The following is an 18,076-nucleotide window of genomic DNA, read 5'->3' as shown; positions in this document are numbered from 1 at the left end:
ATAAATACAAATTTACCTGTTAAATAAAACCTAACCTAAGTTACACTTACACCTAACCTAACCCTACAATTAAATAAATTCCCTAAATTAAATACAATTAACTAAATTCAAAACAATTAGCTAAATTACAAAAAAAAACACTAAATTACAGAAAATAAAAACAAATTACAAGATCTTTAAACTAATTACACCTAATCTAATAGCCCTAACAAAATAAAAAAAAAACACCCAAAATAAAAAAAAACCCTAGCCTAAACTAAACTATCAATAGCCCTTAAAAGGGCCTTTTGCGGGGCATTGCCCCAAAGAAATCAGCTCTTTTACCTGTAAAAGAAATACAAACAACCCCCAACTGTAAAACCCACCACCCACACAACCAACCCCCCAAATAAAACCCTAACTAAGAAAACCTAAGCTCCCCATTGCCCTGAAAATGGCAATTGGATGGGCATTGCCCTTAAAAGGGCATTTAGCTCTATTGCGGCCGAAAGCCCTAACCTAAAAATAAAACCCACCCAATACACCCTTAAAAAATCTTAACACTAACCCCCGAAGATCCACTTACCGGGTGAAGTCTTCATCCAAGCAGCAAGATGTCCTCAACGAAGCCAGCAGAAGTGGTCCTCCAGACGGGCAGAAGTGGTCCTCCAGACGGGCAGAAGTCTTCACACAGAGGGCATCTTCTATCTTCATCCTTCCGACGCTGAGCGGCTCTATTTTCAAGACATCCGGTGCGGAGTATCCTCTCCAATCAACGTCTTCTTGCTGAATGAAGGTTCCTTTAAATGACGTCATCCAAGATGGCGTCCCTTAGATTCCAATTGGCTGATAGAAATCTATCAGCCAATCGGATACCTAGTTAAAATACATACAAACTTGCCTGTAAAATAAAAATAAACCCTAAGCTAGCTACAATGTAACTATTAGTTATATTGTAGCTAGCTTAGGGTTTATTTTATAGGTAAGTATTTAGTTTTAAATAGGAATTATTTAGGTAATGATAGTAAACTTTATTTAGATTTATTTTAACTATATTTAAGTTAGGGGGTGTTAGGGTTAGACTTAGATTTAGGGGTTAATAAATGTAATATAGTGGCGGCGACGTTGGGGGCGGCAGATTAGGGGTTAATAAATGTAGGTAGGTGGCGGCGATGTTAGGGACGGCAGATTAGGGGTTAATATGTTTATTATAGTGGCAGCGACGTTGGGGGGCGGCAGATTGGGGGTTAATAAGTGTAGGTAGGTTGCGGCAACATTGGGGGAGGGAGATTAAGGGTTAATAAATATAATGTAGGTGTCAGCGATGTCGGGGGCAGCATATTAGGGGTTAATAAGTGTAAGATTATGGGTGTTTAGACTCGGGGTTCATGTTAGGGTGTTAGGTGTAAACATAACTTTAGTTTCCCCATAGGAATCAATGGGGCTGCGTTACTGAGCTTTACGCTGCTTTTTTGCAGGTGTTAGACTTTTTCTCCGCCGGCTCTCCCCATTGATGTCTGTGGGGAAATCGTGCACAAGCACGTACGACCAGCTCACCGCTGATTTAAGCAGCGCTGGTATTGGAGTGCGGTATGGAGCTCAATTTTGCTCTATGCTCACTTCTTGCCTTTTAACGCAGGGTTTGTAAAAACCTGTAATACCAGCGCTGCAGGTAAGTGAGCGGTGAGAGAAAACTGCTTGTTAGCACCACATAGCCTCTAACGCAAAACTCGTAATCTGGCCGTTGGTATTTTTAATTAAAAAAGGTGGAAAGTAAGCTTAAAAGCTAGCCCATTTTTGGTATAGCACATGGGTAGAGCCTGCTGATTGGTGGCTACATTTAAACACCAATCAAAAATGGGCTGGCTCCTATGCTTACATTCCTGCCTTTTCAAATAAAGATGGCAAGAGAATGAAGAAAAAAATATAATAGGAGTAAATTAGAAAGTTGCTTGACCCCTTAATAACCGATGACGTATGCCGTGCGTCCTCACAAAAAATACCCTTAACGACCGAGGACGTACGGCTTACGTCGTCGGTCTTGGAAAGCAGTGGAAGCGATCCTGATAGCTTCCAGCTGCTTTCCGGTTATGGCAGTGATGCCTCGATATAGAGGCATCCTGCAATAACATTTCTAACCCCTCCGATGCAGAGAGAGCCACTTTGTGGCCCTCTCTGCACCGGACATCGATGGCCAGTATCGTTGGTTGGTGGGAGGCGGGTGGGCGGCCATCGATGGCTTGGATCAGTAAGAGGGGGTGGGGTCGCCGGGCACAGGGGGCGGGGTCACCGTGCACAGGGGGCTGCGGGCGGGCGTGTTCACGGGGAGGGAGTGGGTGGGACCCTCTACACTACAGAAAAAATGTTTGAGAAAAGTGGGAGAGAGGAGGGAGGGAAGTGCAATAAAAACGGATCTGGGAGGGGGTTTAGTCTTTGGTGGGGGAAGCTACACTACAGAAAAAAAAAAACAATTTTTTTTTGTAAACTGGGTACTGGCAGACAGCTGCCAGTACCCAAGATGGCTCCCAATAAGGTAGAGAGGGAGGGTTAGAGAGCTGTTTGGGGGGGATCAGGGAGGTTGGGGGCTAAGGAGGATCCTTCACAGCAGCATATGTAAATATGCTGTGAAAAAAAACTACCTTTTATTTTAGTACTGGCAGACTTTTTTTACGATGGCGGGGACGTTTGTGGGGTGGGGAGGGAAGAGAGCTGTTTGGGAGGGATCAGGGGGTCTGATGTGTCAGGTGGGAGGCTGATCTCTACACAATGAGGGCGAACTATGAAAGGTCTTTCAGGTCCGCAAGACATCGCTGAATGCGGAGAGCAATACGCTCTCCGTATTCAGCATTGCACCAGCAACTCACAAGAGCTGCTGGTGCAACGCCGCCTCCTGCAGACTCGCGGCCAATGGACCGCCAGCAGGGAGGTGTCAATCATCCAGATCGTATTCGATCGGGTTGAATTGCGGCGATTCCTGTCCGCCTCATCAGAGCAGGCGGACAGGGTTATGGAGCAGCGGTCTTTAGACCGCTGCTTCATAACTGCTGTTTCTGGCGAGTCTGAAGACTCGCCCGAAACACGGCCCTTCAAGCTCCATACGGAGCTTGATAAATGGGCATCTAAAGCTAAAATTAACCCTACATGCTCCCTAATTAACCCCTTCACTGCTAGACATAATACACGTGTGGTGCGCAGCGGCATTTAGCAGCCTTCTAATTACCAAAAAGCAACGCCAAAGCCATATATGTCTGCTATTTCTGAACAAAGGGGATCCCAGAGAAGCATTTACAACCATGTGTGCCATAATTGCACAAGTTGTTTGTAAATAATTTCAGTGAGAAACCTACATGCTCCCTAATTAACCCCTTCACTGCTAGACATAATACACGTGTGGTGCGCAGCGGCATTTAGCAGCCTTCTAATTACCAAAAAGCAACGCCAAAGCCATATATGTCTGCTATTTCTGAACAAAGGGGATCCCAGAGAAGCATTTACAACCATGTGTGCCATAATTGCACAAGTTGTTTGTAAATAATTTCAGTGAGAAACCTAAAGTTTCTGAAAAAGTTTGTGAAAAAGGTAACAATTTTTTTTATTTGACCGCATTTGGCGGTGAAATGGTAGCATGAAATATACCAAAATGGGCCTAGATCAATACTTGGGGTTGTCTACTACACTACACTAAAGAATTAACCCTAGAAGCTCCCTACATTCTCCCTAATTAACCCTTTCACTGCTGGGCATAATACACGCGTGGTGCGCAGTGGCATTTAGCGGCCTTCTAATTGCCAAAAAGCAACACCAAGGCCATAATTGCACAAGTTGCTTGTAAATAATTTCATTGAGAAACCTAAAGTTTGTGAATAAATTTGTGAAAAAGTGAACTTTTTTTTTATTTGATCGCATTTGGCGGTGAAATGGTGGCATGAAATATACCAAAATGGGTCTAGATCAATACTTTGGGGTGTCTTCTAAAAAAAATATATACATGTCAAGGGATATTCAGGTATTCCTGAAAGATATCAGTGTCCCAATGTAACTAGCGCTAATTTTGAAAAAAAGTGCTGCTTGTATTTATGGCCCTATAACTTGCAAAAAAAAAAACAAAGAAGATGTAAACATTGGGTATTTCTAAACTCAGGACAAAATTTAGAAACTATTTAGCATATGTTTTTTTTGGTGGTTGTAGATGTATAACAGATTTTGGGGGTCAAAGTTAGAAAAAGTGTTTTTTTTCCATTTTTTCCTCATATTTTATAATGTTTTTTATAGTAAATTATAAGATATGATGAAAATAATGGTATCTTTAAAAACTCCATTTAATGGCGAGAAAAACGGTATATAATATGTGTGGGTACAGTAAACGAGTAAGAGGAAAATTACAGCTAAACACAAACACCGCAGAAATGTAAAAATAGCCTTGGTCCCAAACGGACAGAAAATGGAAAAGTGCTGTGGTCATTAAGGGGTTAAAATTGCATGCTCTATCGATTCATGAAAGTTTAATTTGACTAGCCTATTCCTTTAACTAATGGATTTGTTGGGTGATGTTTACATAAGTAGTTTTGTTTCGGATATATAGGAGCATCTAGTTAAACACAGAGTAGCAGTTTCCCAGTGCGGGGGCTTGGGCACCGGGTGGGCACTGCCAGCTTTACATTCCTGTCATGTCTATAAATGAGAGAGGAAGAGAAGTGCTTGACACTTATTTATTTATTTATTCCGTTCCCGTATCATTTGCATCAGTAAAGAGGTTGCTCTGTATCAGATTGTGTTTTATTCCTTTTTAAAATCCCAGGGCGATCCCCCAGGAAAAGCTGACTTAGAGATCCGGCTGTCAGCGCAGACAAGACGAATGATTCCCAGTGTCAGCGCCGCGTGGTTCAACGATGACAGATTGAGAGGAGCTGTCCCTCTGCCGACAGGCGTGCTTCATTTTCAAATTAATAAATCTGAATAAAATATTTTTCCTTTCATTACGAGCCCGGCCCAGCTGACAGTGACAAGAGCAATGAGAAGAGCTTGCCCAAAATCCACCTGGGCTTTGTGCAGTTTTATTTTTACTTGCGCGCGTTCAGCTCCCTGTGTCTGTCTCACTCTCTGGGGCCCTGTGTCTGTCTCACTCTCTGGGGCCCTGTGTCTGTCTCACTTTCTGGGGCCCTGTGTCAGTCACACTTTCTGGGGCCCTGTGTCAGTCACACTTTCTGGGGCCCTGTGTCTGTCTCACTCTCTGGGGCCCTGTGTCTGTCTCACTTTCTGGGGCCCTGTGTCAGTCACACTTTCTGGGGCCCTGTGTCTGTCTCACTCTCTGGGGCCCTGTGTCTGTCTAACTCTGGGGCCCTGTGTCTGTCTCACTCTGGGGTCCTGTGTCTGTCTCTCTCTCTGGGGCCCGTGTCTGTCTCACTCTCTGGGGCCCTGTGTCTGTCTCACTCTCTGGGGCCCTGTGTCTGTCTCACTTTCTGGGGCCCTGTGTCAGTCACACTTTCTGGGGCCCTGTGTCTGTCTCACTCTCTGGGGCCCTGTGTCTATCTAACTCTGGGGCCCTGTGTCTGTCTCACTCTGGGGTCCTGTGTCTGTCTCTCTCTCTGGGGCCCGTGTCTGTCTCACTCTCTGGGGCCCGTGTCTGTTACACTCTCTGGGGCCCTGTGTCTGTCTCACTCTCTGGGGCCCTGAGTCTATCTCACTCTGGGGCCCTGTGTCTGTCTCACTCTGGGGTCCTGTGTCTGTCTCACTCTCTGGAGCCATGTGTCTGTCTCACTCTCTGGGGCCCGTGCCATTCTCACTTTCTGGGGCCCTGTGTCTGTCTCACTTTCTGGGTCCCTGTGTCTGTCACACTCTCTGGGGCCCGTGTCTGTCTCACTCTCTGGGGCCCGTGTCTGTTACACTCTCTGGGGCCCTGTGTCTGTCTCACTCTCTGGGGCCCTGAGTCTATCTCACTCTGGGGCCCTGTGTCTGTCTCACTCTGGGGTCCTGTGTCTGTCTCACTCTCTGGAGCCATGTGTCTGTCTCACTCTCTGGGGCCCGTGTCATTCTCACTTTCTGGGGCCCTGTGTCTGTCTCACTTTCTGGGTCCCTGTGTCTGTCACACTCTCTGGGGTCCGTGTCTGTCTCACTCTCTGGGGCCCATGTCTGTTACACTATCTGGGGCCCTGTGTCTGTCTCACTCTCTGGGGCCCTGCGTCTGTCTCACTCTCTGGGGCCTGTGTCTGTTACACTCTCTGGGGCCCTGTGTCTGTTACACTCTCTGGGGCCCTGTGTCTGTCTTACTCTCTGGGGCCCCGTTTCTGTCTCACTCTCTGGGGCCCCGTGTCTGTCTCACTTTCTGGGGCCCCATGTCTGTCTCAATCTCTGGGGCCCCGTGTCTGTCTCAATCTCTGGGGCCTGTGTCTGTCTCACTCTCTGGGGCCACGTGTCTGTGTCACTCTCTGAGGCTCCATGTCTATCTCACTCACTGGGGCCACATATCTGTCTCATTCTCTGGAGCCCTGTGTCTGTGTCAGTCTCTGGGGCCCGGTGTCTGTCTCACTCTCTATAACCCACACTCTGTACAGTGCTATAACCCTCACTCTGTGAAGTGCCATAACCTTTGTCCTGTATAGTGCTTTAACCCGCGCTCTGTGCAGTGCCATAACCCGCGCTCTGTACAGTGCTATAACCCATGCTCTGTACAGTGCCATAACCCGCTCTCTGTACAGTGCTATAACCTGTGCTCTGTACAGTGCTATAACCTGCGCTCTGTACAGTGCTATAACCCGCATCCTGTACAGTGCTATAACCTGCGCTCTGTACAGTGCTATAACCCGCGCTCTGTACAGTGCTATAACCCACGCTCTGTACAGGGCCATAACCTACGCTCTGTACAGTGCTATAAAATACACCTCAGCAAGGGTCACATGCACCTCAGTGTGTGTATGAGTGTGTATTTGTGAGTGTATGAGTTTTGTGTGTCTATGATTATGTGTATGAATGAGTGTGTATGAGTATGTGTGTGTTTGAGTGTGTGTGTATGTATGAGTGTGTATTTGTGAGTGTATGAGTTTGTGTTTGTCATGGTGCCAGGAATCAGACTAAGACGAGAAGTGCAAAAATAATCACACCTTTATTAATAACAAAAAATAATAAAAAGTCCACAAGTCAAATAAGCCAGGATTCAAAACCAGAGCTGGTAGTCAGACGAGCTGAGTCAGGAGCCAAAGCGAATAGTCAGATGACCCGAGTCAGGAGCCAAAGCGAGTAGTCAGACTAGCCAGAATCAGGAACAAGGAGAACAGCAGAGTCAGGAACAAGCCAGGGATCAGGAACCAGGAGGGACGTCAGTGTCAGGGTGCCAGGAATCAGACTGAGACAAGAAGTGCAAAAATAATCACACCTTTATTAATAGCAAAAAAATAATAAAAAGTCCACAAGTCAAATAACAAGCCAAGAGTCAAACCAGAGCTGGTAGTCAGACTAGCCGAGTCAGGAGCCAAAGCGAATAGTCAGAAGAGCCGGAATCAGGAACAAGGAAAACAGCAGAGTCAGGAACAAGCCAGGGATCAGGAACCAGGAAGGAAGTGAGGCAGCCAGGTAATACACAGGAACTCTCACAAACAGGTCTGAGACAACACAAAGGCAAAGCATACTGAACAGAGGCCCTTTAAATTATAAGTGATCTCCATTTCCGAACTTCACTTCCGAATACTGGGTACGGTGGATAACTTTCACAAGGTTTGGTTCTACTGGATAATGCAGCCACCTTAATTCATTTATCTCAAATCTACATAAGAGGACTGGAAGGGGAAGTAAGCAAGGTATAGGAAGATGAGAGGGGTTTTGGGATTGCTTATCTGAGAGGATTACTCTATGTTTATTTTACTATATTGATGGTAATGACACACGATTATTTAATCTTAAGTGACCAAAGGTTATGTTTGTTTAGTTCTTTTTTATTGTAATAGAAAATTACATATGTTAAGATTACTGCAGCTTTTACTGTACCTTGTTTTATCATTATATGTTAGAAGTGCTGCAGCTTTAAGCTCAGCTCACCACACCCTCTGGGTGTGTCTGGGTCTCTGTGACATCATCAGAAGCCATGTTAGTTTTACTGATGGAACCTGCCATGTGGTTGTAGCTGAATAAAAGTTATCTAAAGTTCCTGCTGCAGAGTCTCAGTGATATGTGCAAGAGACATCAGAGACAAGGTAACAGCACACAACTGAATGTTCTAATCCTGACTACACAGAGAACATAACAGCTGGCGACGAGGATCTGTGGTCTGACCCTATAATGGCACTTATTGGCACCTTACCTGTGTTTGCACCAGACACAGACAGATAACACACATATAATGGCACTTATTGGCACCTTACCTGTGTTTGCACGAGACACAGACAGATAACACACATATAATGGCACTTATTGGCACCTTACCTGTGTTTGCACGAGACACAGACAGATAACACACATATAATAGCACTTATTGGCACCTTACCTGTGTTTGCAGCAGACACAGACAGATAACACACATATAATGGCACTTATTGGCACCTTACCTGTGTTTGCAGCAGACACAGATAGATAACACACATATAATGGCACTTATTGGCACCTTACCTGTGTTTGCACCAAACACAGACAGATAACACACATATAATGGCACTTATTGGCACCTTACCTGTGTTTGCAGCAGACACAGACAGATGGGACACATGGGTTGAACAGTTTGAGCTATATTGTACAGCAAATAACATAGGAGCTGATAAGCAAGTGGCTGTGTTTCTGACAACTATAGGCTCAGCAGCTTACACTACATTAAGGGACATTCTCTCACCAGATAAACCTAATGCTAAACCTCTGTCTGACCTGATCTGCCTGTTATCTGACCACTACCTACCTAAGCCTCTAGAGATAGCAGAACGCTTTAAGTTTTTCACACGCAAGCAATTGCAGCATGAGGACATTAAAACTTATGTGATCAGTTTAAAGAAACTAGCAAGTAGCTGCAGATTTGGGGATTATTTAAACACTGCTTTACGTAATATGTTTGTTATTGGACTCATGGACTGTACAGTACAAAAGAGACTATTAGCAGAGGATGAGTTAACACTAAAGCGTGCTATAGAGATAGCTACAGTCATGGAACTTGCTACTAAAGATGCACAAATGCTCCAGGCCCCAGCACAGGCAGTTTGTAATAAGGAAGTAGATGTTTTTCATACAAGTGTGCACCTAAATAAACAGTATCCAGCTAGACAAGGGTCACAGACAGCCTGTTACAGATGTGGTGACACAAATCACACAGCAAATGCCTGCAGGTTTAGGAACAGCACCTGCTATGGGTGTGGGAAGATTGGTCATACAAAGAGAGTGTGCAGAAGTTCCTTAGACAGCGATAAAAGTAAGAAAGGCAGCAAGTCACGTGCAGCTTTTCATGTGCAAGTAGATACACCACACACTGATTCAGAGGAAGACAAACCATTATACACATTACAGATCTACAGCCTTGAAAATAAAATTCCAGAACTGCAAGCAAAGGTGAATATAGATGGTAAACCTCTCATTATGGAAGTTGATACAGGAGCAGCAATCTCTGTTATCACAGCTGCTGATTAGAACCGCCTGGGACTAAGGCAACCAATTGTTCCAACAGCTGTCACCATGCAAACATATTCAAATGAAATAATAAAGCCTATTGGGTGTGTATCACCTACAGTGACATTTAATGGGATAACTAAAAAGCTACGCCTCTACATTTTACCAAAGGAGGACCACCTTTGTTTGGTAGATCCTGGATCCAAGCATTGGGCATGCCAAAGTTACCACAACAGTTGCCGCTTAACAAACTGCTGGACCAAAGTGGCAATTCAAATTCTTATTGGATTAATTCACTAAAGCACAAATATAAGACTGTATTTGATGGGAACCTAGGTTTAGTGAAAGACAAGCAGATTCAGCTTCACCTAAAAGAAAATACTATTCCAAAATTTTGTAAACCAAGAGTTGTACCATTTGCACTTAAACCTAAAATTGAAGCAGAACTAGAAAGACTACGAAATCAGGGGATTATTGTTCCAGTTTCTAGCAGTGAATGGGCTTCCCCAATAGTTCCTGTCAGAACAAAAAATGGGAACATTCGCATCTGTGGAGATTTCAGAGTGGGCCTTAACCCTCAATTACTTGTGGATCAGTATCCTTTACCACGGATTGAAGAATTGTTTAGTTCTCTGGCAGGGGGTGAAAAATTTACAAAAATTGACTTGCATCAAGCATACTTACAATTAGAGGTGCATCCAGACTCCAGACACCTGTTAACTATCAACATTCACAAAGGACTTTTTCAGTATACGCGGATGGTGTTTGGCATTGCCCCAGCACCTGCAGTGTGGCAACGGATAATGGATGAGATCTTGGCAGGTATTCCACATACCCACTGTATGTTAGATGACATGCTTATTACTGGTGAAAATGCTGCTGCTCATAAAGCCAATGTTGAAGCTGTTTTACAGCGCCTACAGGAATTCGGACTGAAAGTTAAAATGTAAAAGTGTGAGTTCTTCTGCAAGAGTTTAGAATATTGTGCACATGTAGTGGACAAGTCTGGTCTCCACACAACTGCTGAAAAAGTGAAAGCGCTGGTTCATGCTCCCACCCCTGTTAATGTATCTCAGCTACGTTCTTATTTGGGGTTGCTCAATTACTATCACAGATTTTTACCAAATTTGGCTCATTTACTATATCCACTACACCGCCTTTTAGATAGTAAAAACCAGTGGGCCTGGACTGACTTATGTACACGAGCATTTGAACGCTCTAAGCAACTTCTTCTGGAATCAAGATTCCTTGTCCACTATGACCTTAAGAAGCCTTTGGTACTAGCCTGTGATGCTTCACCATATGATTTAGGTGCAGTACTTTCACACATTATGCCCGATGGTTATCTAAAGTTCCTGCTGCAGAGTCTTCATGATATGTGCAAGAGACATCAGACACAAGGTAACAGCACACAACTGAATGTTCTAATCCTGACTACACAGAGAACATAACAACATATATGATGGCTGTCTTATATAAGAAGTGTACCAGGTATGATATATCAATTCTAAGACTCTATTGCACTCACAAGAAAGAAAGGAGAATTTCAGATGCCGATTATGGGAATTTATTATGTTCAAATACTTGATGAGTCGATAATGTAATCAACTGTATAAGACATGTATTGTGTTTAATGAGGTTATTTCAATAAAAACCATTTTAACATAAATAATAAGTGATGACATCACAATTCTGAGACTGCATCCTGTCTCACATGGATGATGCACACCAGTCTGGCCATAAAAGGAAGTGCAGGAATTGAGCAGCATCCCCCACAATGCACCATAGTCAGGAAGAGAGGTGAGTAAAATGGCTGCCAGCAGCACATGGCAAACACAACAGGGAAAAAACCCTGACAGTACCCTCCCCTCAACGACCCCTCCCCCGCGGGAGGACAAAAGGCTTATTGGGGAAACGGGCATGGAAGGCACGGAGGAGGGCGGGAGCATGAACATCAGAGGAGGGAACCCAAGAACGCTCCTCCGGACCGTAGCCTCTCCAGTGAACCAAATACTGTACACGGCCCCTGGACATACGAGAGTCAATAATGCTGCTGACCTCATACTCCTCATGATTGTCAGCAAAGACAGGACGGGGACGAGGCAACACAATGGTAAACCGATTACAAACCAATGATTTCAAGAGGGAGACATGAAAAACATTGGAGATGCGCATAGCAGGAGGAAGGTCAAGAGCGTAGGCCACAGGATTAACCCGTCGGAGTATTTGAAAAGGACCAACGGGAGCTAATGGGGAGCCAATTTATTGGAAGGCACATGAAGGTTCAAGTTGCAGGAGGACAGCCAAACTCTCTCACCAACCTGGTAGGAAGGTGCGGGCAGATGCCTACGATCAGCCTGGAACTTTTTGTGCTGCATAGAACAATGAAGGCAATCCTGAATCTGCACCCACGTGGAACGGAGTTGCCGGAGATGCTCCTCCAAAGCCGGAATACCCTGAGACATGAATGAATCGGGCAACAAGGATGGTTGAAACCCATAATTCGCCATGAACGGGGATAACTTGGAGGAAGCATTAATAGCACTATTATGAGCAAACTCTGCCCAAGGTAACACTTCAGAACAATTATTGTGGTGATCTGAGACATAGCAACAGAGGAACTGTTCCAGAGCTTGACTAGACCGTTCCGCAGCCCCATTGGATTGAGGGTGATATGCTGAGGAGAAGGAAAGCTGGATCCCCATTTGAGCACAAAAGGAACGCCAAAATCTGGAGACAAACTGGCTACCCCGGTCCGACACTATCTCCTTGGGTAACCCATGTAAACGGAAGACCTCCCGGGCAAAAATTGAAGCAAGCTCCTGAGCGGTAGGCAGCTTCATCAAGGGAATGCAATGTGACATTTTAGAAAAACGGTCAACCACCATAAGGATAACAGTATTGCCATTGGAAACAGGGAGCTCGACAATGAAGTTCATGGAAAGATGTGTCCAAGGACGCTCATCATTAGCAATAGGTTGAAGAAGACCCACAGGAAGACGTCGAGGAGTCTTATTCTGTGCACAAACTGAGCAGGAGGCAACATACGCAGCAACATCAGAACGAAGACCTGGCCACCAGAATTGTCGAGTGACAGACCAAATCATTTGGTTCTTGCCTGGGTGACCTGGGGCTTTAGGATAGTGGTAAGTGTGCAAAAGTTTAGTTCGAAGATTCTCAGGAACAAAACACTTGTTTTGTGCAGCCAGGATATCCTCCCCCAAGGGAGAAGTCAAATTAGTACATATGGTAGCCAAAATATGGTCAGGAGGTATAACAGGAGTAGGTACAGACTCCTCCTTGGACAGAGGCGAAAATTGTCGAGAGAGTGCATCAGCCCTAACATTCTTACTACCAGGCAGGTAGGAGACCACATAATTAAACCAAGACAAAAATAGCGCCCATCTGGCCTGTCGGGGTAACAAACGTTTTGCTTCAGATAGATAAGTTAAATTCTTGTGGTCAGTAAGAATGAGCACTGGCACGCTAGTACCCTCGAGAAGATGCCTCCATTCCTTAAGTGCCAAAATTATGGCCAGTAATTCCCTGTCTCCAATTTCATAATTGCACTCCGCTGGAGACAATTTCTTAGAGAAGAAACCACACGGATGCAAGGAACCGTCAGGCGTAGGACGTTGGGACAAGAGGGCACCTACTCCAGTCTCAGACGCATCGACCTCAAGAACGAAAGGCAGGACAGGGTTAGGATGAGCAGGAACTGGAGCGGCAGCAAAGGCAGTCTTAAGACTATCAAAGGCCTTAATGGCAGTAGGTGACCAATGGAGTGGATCGTTCTCTTTACGAGTCATGTCTGTGATAGGTTTGACCAAGGAAGAAAAGTTTTTAATAAACTTTCTAAAGTAATTGGCGAAGCCCAAAAAATGTTGAATAGACCGAAAACCAACTGGGCGGATCTCACATTTCTCGAGTTTACAAAACAGGCCGTTCTCACGTAGTCTCTGAAGAACCCGTATAACATCAGAATGATAAACTTCAAGTGTGGGTGAGTGTATGAGGATGTCGTCTAAGTACACCACAACACACTGTTGCAACATTTCTCGTAGGACATCATTAATAAATTCCTGAAAAACAGCAGGAGCATTACATAGGCCAAAGGGCATTACAAGATACTCATAATGCCCGCTCCTGGTGTTAAATGCTGTTTTCCATTCGTGGCCCTCCATAATCCTAACAAGATTGTACGCTCCTCTCAAATCAAGTTTAGTAAAGGCTGTAGCTCCCTTGAGGCGGTCAAAGAGTTACGTAATAAGCGTAATAGAGTAAGCATTCTTAATGGTAAGACGATTAAGACCCCTATAATCGATACATGGTCTTAACTCGCCACCCTTTTTCTTCACAAAGAAGAAGCCAGCCCCTGCAGGAGAGCATGATTTGCGGATGATCCCCCGCGAGCATCGGCAACATACTCCTCCATAGCACAATTCTCTGCAACAGACAGAGGGTAAACCCGGAGGAATGGCTCCGGGTTGCAGGTCTATGGCACAATCGTAAGACCGTTGAGGAGGCAACGTACCGGCATGCACCTTGTCAAACACGTCTAGGTACTCCTCTGGCAATTGGCAATTGAGAAACCGAAGAAGTGCACAAGACTTTAACTGGTTTCCGAAGACAAGAGGAAATACATTGCGGGGACCACTACAAAATTTCGGACCTGCGCCAGTCGAGACTGGGATTGTGCTTTTGGAGCCAGGGATAACCCAGAACAACCGGAAAATGTAGAGAGTTTATCACCTGGAACTGGAGGGTTTCAAAATGGAGAGCCCCAACAGCCATGGACAACGGAGCAGTTTCGTGAGTAACGAGTGCGGGCTGAAGGGGCCTGCCATCAATGGCCTCAATAGCAAGCGTAACGGACCGAGGCAAAACAGGAATGGAGTGCTTTGATACAAAAACACTGTCAATGAAATAGCCCGCAGCACCGGAGTCAACAAGAGCCTGGGTGACTATGGAGGAGTCCACCCAGGAAAGGACAACCGTGACCAAAGGTTTCTCCATTAGCGGTTCTGGGGACGAGGATAAACCACCCAAGGTCTGCCCCCGACAGGACCTTAGGTGTGAGCGTTTCCCGGCCATGTAGGACAAGACTTCAAAAGGTGGCCCTGTAACCCACAATAGAGGCAGAGCCCCTCCCTCCTCCTAAAGGCCCTCTCCGCCACGGAGAGACGCATGAATCCCAGCTGCATCGGCTCAGCAGTACCTGGTGACTCGGGACCAGGAGGCATGGGAGGAGAGGGAGGCATGGGTGGGAACGAACACGTAGGAGACAACGGAACAGGAAGCTTCTGCAAGGGCTCCTTGAAAGAGGACCTCTCTCTGAGTCTGATGTCAATTAGGATAAAGCAGACACCAATGCCTCGAGATCCTCTGGTAAATCTCTGGCAGCAACTTCGTCTTTAATCGCATCAGAGAGCCCATGAAAGAAGGCGGCAACAATGGCTTCATTGTTCCAACCTACCTCTGCGGCAAGCGTACGGAACTCAATAGCATACTGAGCAACAGATCTTGTACCTTGCTGAATGGACATGAGTCGTTTAGCAGCAGAGGAGGAGCGAGCCGGAAAAACAGATACCCTTCGAAAGGAGGCCACAAATTCAGGGTAATTTGAAATCACAGGTTTATTAGTCTCCCACAAGGGATTAGCCCAGGCAAGAGCTGTGTCAGAGAGTAACGAGATGAGAAATCCCACCTTAGCTCTGTCAGAGGGAAACGCCTGAGGTAACATCTCAAAGTAAATGCCCACCTGGTTCAAAAACCCTCTGCACTGAATAGGATCGCCTCCATATCGCTGAGGTAGAGGTGCAGAACTGGACATGCTCCTGGTAGGCATAGGTGCAGTAGCGGAAACAGGAGCAGTCATAACTTGCGGGACACTGGTCCAAATGTGCAGTGCGAGTCAGCAGGGTTTGCAGGGCTAGTGCAAATTGATCCAAGTGGTGATCCTGTACATCCATCCTGGAAATGATGGCAGGTAAAGGCGGATTATTAGCACCATCAGGATTCATGGCCTTTGCGTAATGTCAGGGTGCTAGGAATCAGACTGAGATGAGAAGTGCAAAAATAATCACACCTTTATTAATAGCAAAAAATAATAAAATGTCCACAAGTCAAATAACAAGCCAGGAGTCAAAACCAGAGCTGGTAGTCAGACGAGCCAAGTCAGGAGCCAAAGCGAATAGTCAGACGAGCCGGAATCAGGAACAAGGGAAACAGCAGAGTCAGGAACGAGCCAGGGATCAGGAACCAGGAAGGACGTCAGGCAGCCTGGTAATACACAGGAACTCTCATAAACAGGTCTGAGACAACGCAAAGGCAAAGCATACTGAACAGAGGCCCTTTAAATAATAAGTGATGACATCACAATTCTGAGACTGCATCCTGTCTCACACGGATGATGCACACCAGTTTGGCCATAAAAAGAAGTGCAGGAAATGAGCAGCATCCCCCACAATGCACCATAGTCAGCTCATAAAGCCAATGTTGAAGCTGTTTTACAGCGCCTACAGGAATTCGGACTGAAAGTTAAAATGTAAAAGTGTGAGTTCTTCTGCAAGAGTTTAGAATATTGTGCACATGTAGTGGACAAGTCTGGTCTCCACACAACTGCTGAAAAAGTGAAAGCGCTGGTTCATGCTCCCACCCCTGTTAATGTATCTCAGCTACGTTCTTATTTGGGGTTGCTCAATTACTATCACAGATTTTTACCAAATTTGGCTCATTTACTATATCCACTACACCGCCTTTTAGATAGTAAAAACCAGTGGGCCTGGACTGACTTATGTACACGAGCATTTGAACGCTCTAAGCAACTTCTTCTGGAATCAAGATTCCTTGTCCACTATGACCTTAAGAAGCCTTTGGTACTAGCCTGTGATGCTTCACCATATGATTTAGGTGCAGTACTTTCACACATTATGCCCGATGGTTATCTAAAGTTCCTGCTGCAGAGTCTTCATGATATGTGCAAGAGACATCAGACACAAGGTAACAGCACACAACTGAATGTTCTAATCCTGACTACACAGAGAACATAACAACATATATGATGGCTGTCTTATATAAGAAGTGTACCAGGTATGATATATCAATTCTAAGACTCTATTGCACTCACAAGAAAGAAAGGAGAATTTCAGATGCCGATTATGGGAATTTATTATGTTCAAATACTTGATGAGTCGATAATGTAATCAACTGTATAAGACATGTATTGTGTTTAATGAGGTTATTTCAATAAAAACCATTTTAACATAAATAATAAGTGATGACATCACAATTCTGAGACTGCATCCTGTCTCACATGGATGATGCACACCAGTCTGGCCATAAAAGGAAGTGCAGGAATTGAGCAGCATCCCCCACAATGCACCATAGTCAGGAAGAGAGGTGAGTAAAATGGCTGCCAGCAGCACATGGCAAACACAACAGGGAAAAAACCCTGACAGTACCCTCCCCTCAACGACCCCTCCCCCGCGGGAGGACAAAAGGCTTATTGGGGAAACGGGCATGGAAGGCACGGAGGAGGGCGGGAGCATGAACATCAGAGGAGGGAACCCAAGAACGCTCCTCCGGACCGTAGCCTCTCCAGTGAACCAAATACTGTACACGGCCCCTGGACATACGAGAGTCAATAATGCTGCTGACCTCATACTCCTCATGATTGTCAGCAAAGACAGGACGGGGACGAGGCAACACAATGGTAAACCGATTACAAACCAATGATTTCAAGAGGGAGACATGAAAAACATTGGAGATGCGCATAGCAGGAGGAAGGTCAAGAGCGTAGGCCACAGGATTAACCCGTCGGAGTATTTGAAAAGGACCAACGGGAGCTAATGGGGAGCCAATTTATTGGAAGGCACATGAAGGTTCAAGTTGCAGGAGGACAGCCAAACTCTCTCACCAACCTGGTAGGAAGGTGCGGGCAGATGCCTACGATCAGCCTGGAACTTTTTGTGCTGCATAGAACAATGAAGGCAATCCTGAATCTGCACCCACGTGGAACGGAGTTGCCGGAGATGCTCCTCCAAAGCCGGAATACCCTGAGACATGAATGAATCGGGCAACAAGGATGGTTGAAACCCATAATTCGCCATGAACGGGGATAACTTGGAGGAAGCATTAATAGCACTATTATGAGCAAACTCTGCCCAAGGTAACACTTCAGAACAATTATTGTGGTGATCTGAGACATAGCAACAGAGGAACTGTTCCAGAGCTTGACTAGACCGTTCCGCAGCCCCATTGGATTGAGGGTGATATGCTGAGGAGAAGGAAAGCTGGATCCCCATTTGAGCACAAAAGGAACGCCAAAATCTGGAGACAAACTGGCTACCCCGGTCCGACACTATCTCCTTGGGTAACCCATGTAAACGGAAGACCTCCCGGGCAAAAATTGAAGCAAGCTCCTGAGCGGTAGGCAGCTTCATCAAGGGAATGCAATGTGACATTTTAGAAAAACGGTCAACCACCATAAGGATAACAGTATTGCCATTGGAAACAGGGAGCT

The sequence above is a fragment of the Bombina bombina genome, chromosome 10 (assembly GCF_027579735.1).
Source record: "Bombina bombina isolate aBomBom1 chromosome 10, aBomBom1.pri, whole genome shotgun sequence".
Lineage (NCBI taxonomy): Eukaryota > Metazoa > Chordata > Amphibia > Anura > Bombinatoridae > Bombina > Bombina bombina.
The sequence above is the reverse complement of the archived record's forward strand: the minus strand, read 5'-3'. Positions refer to the sequence as shown.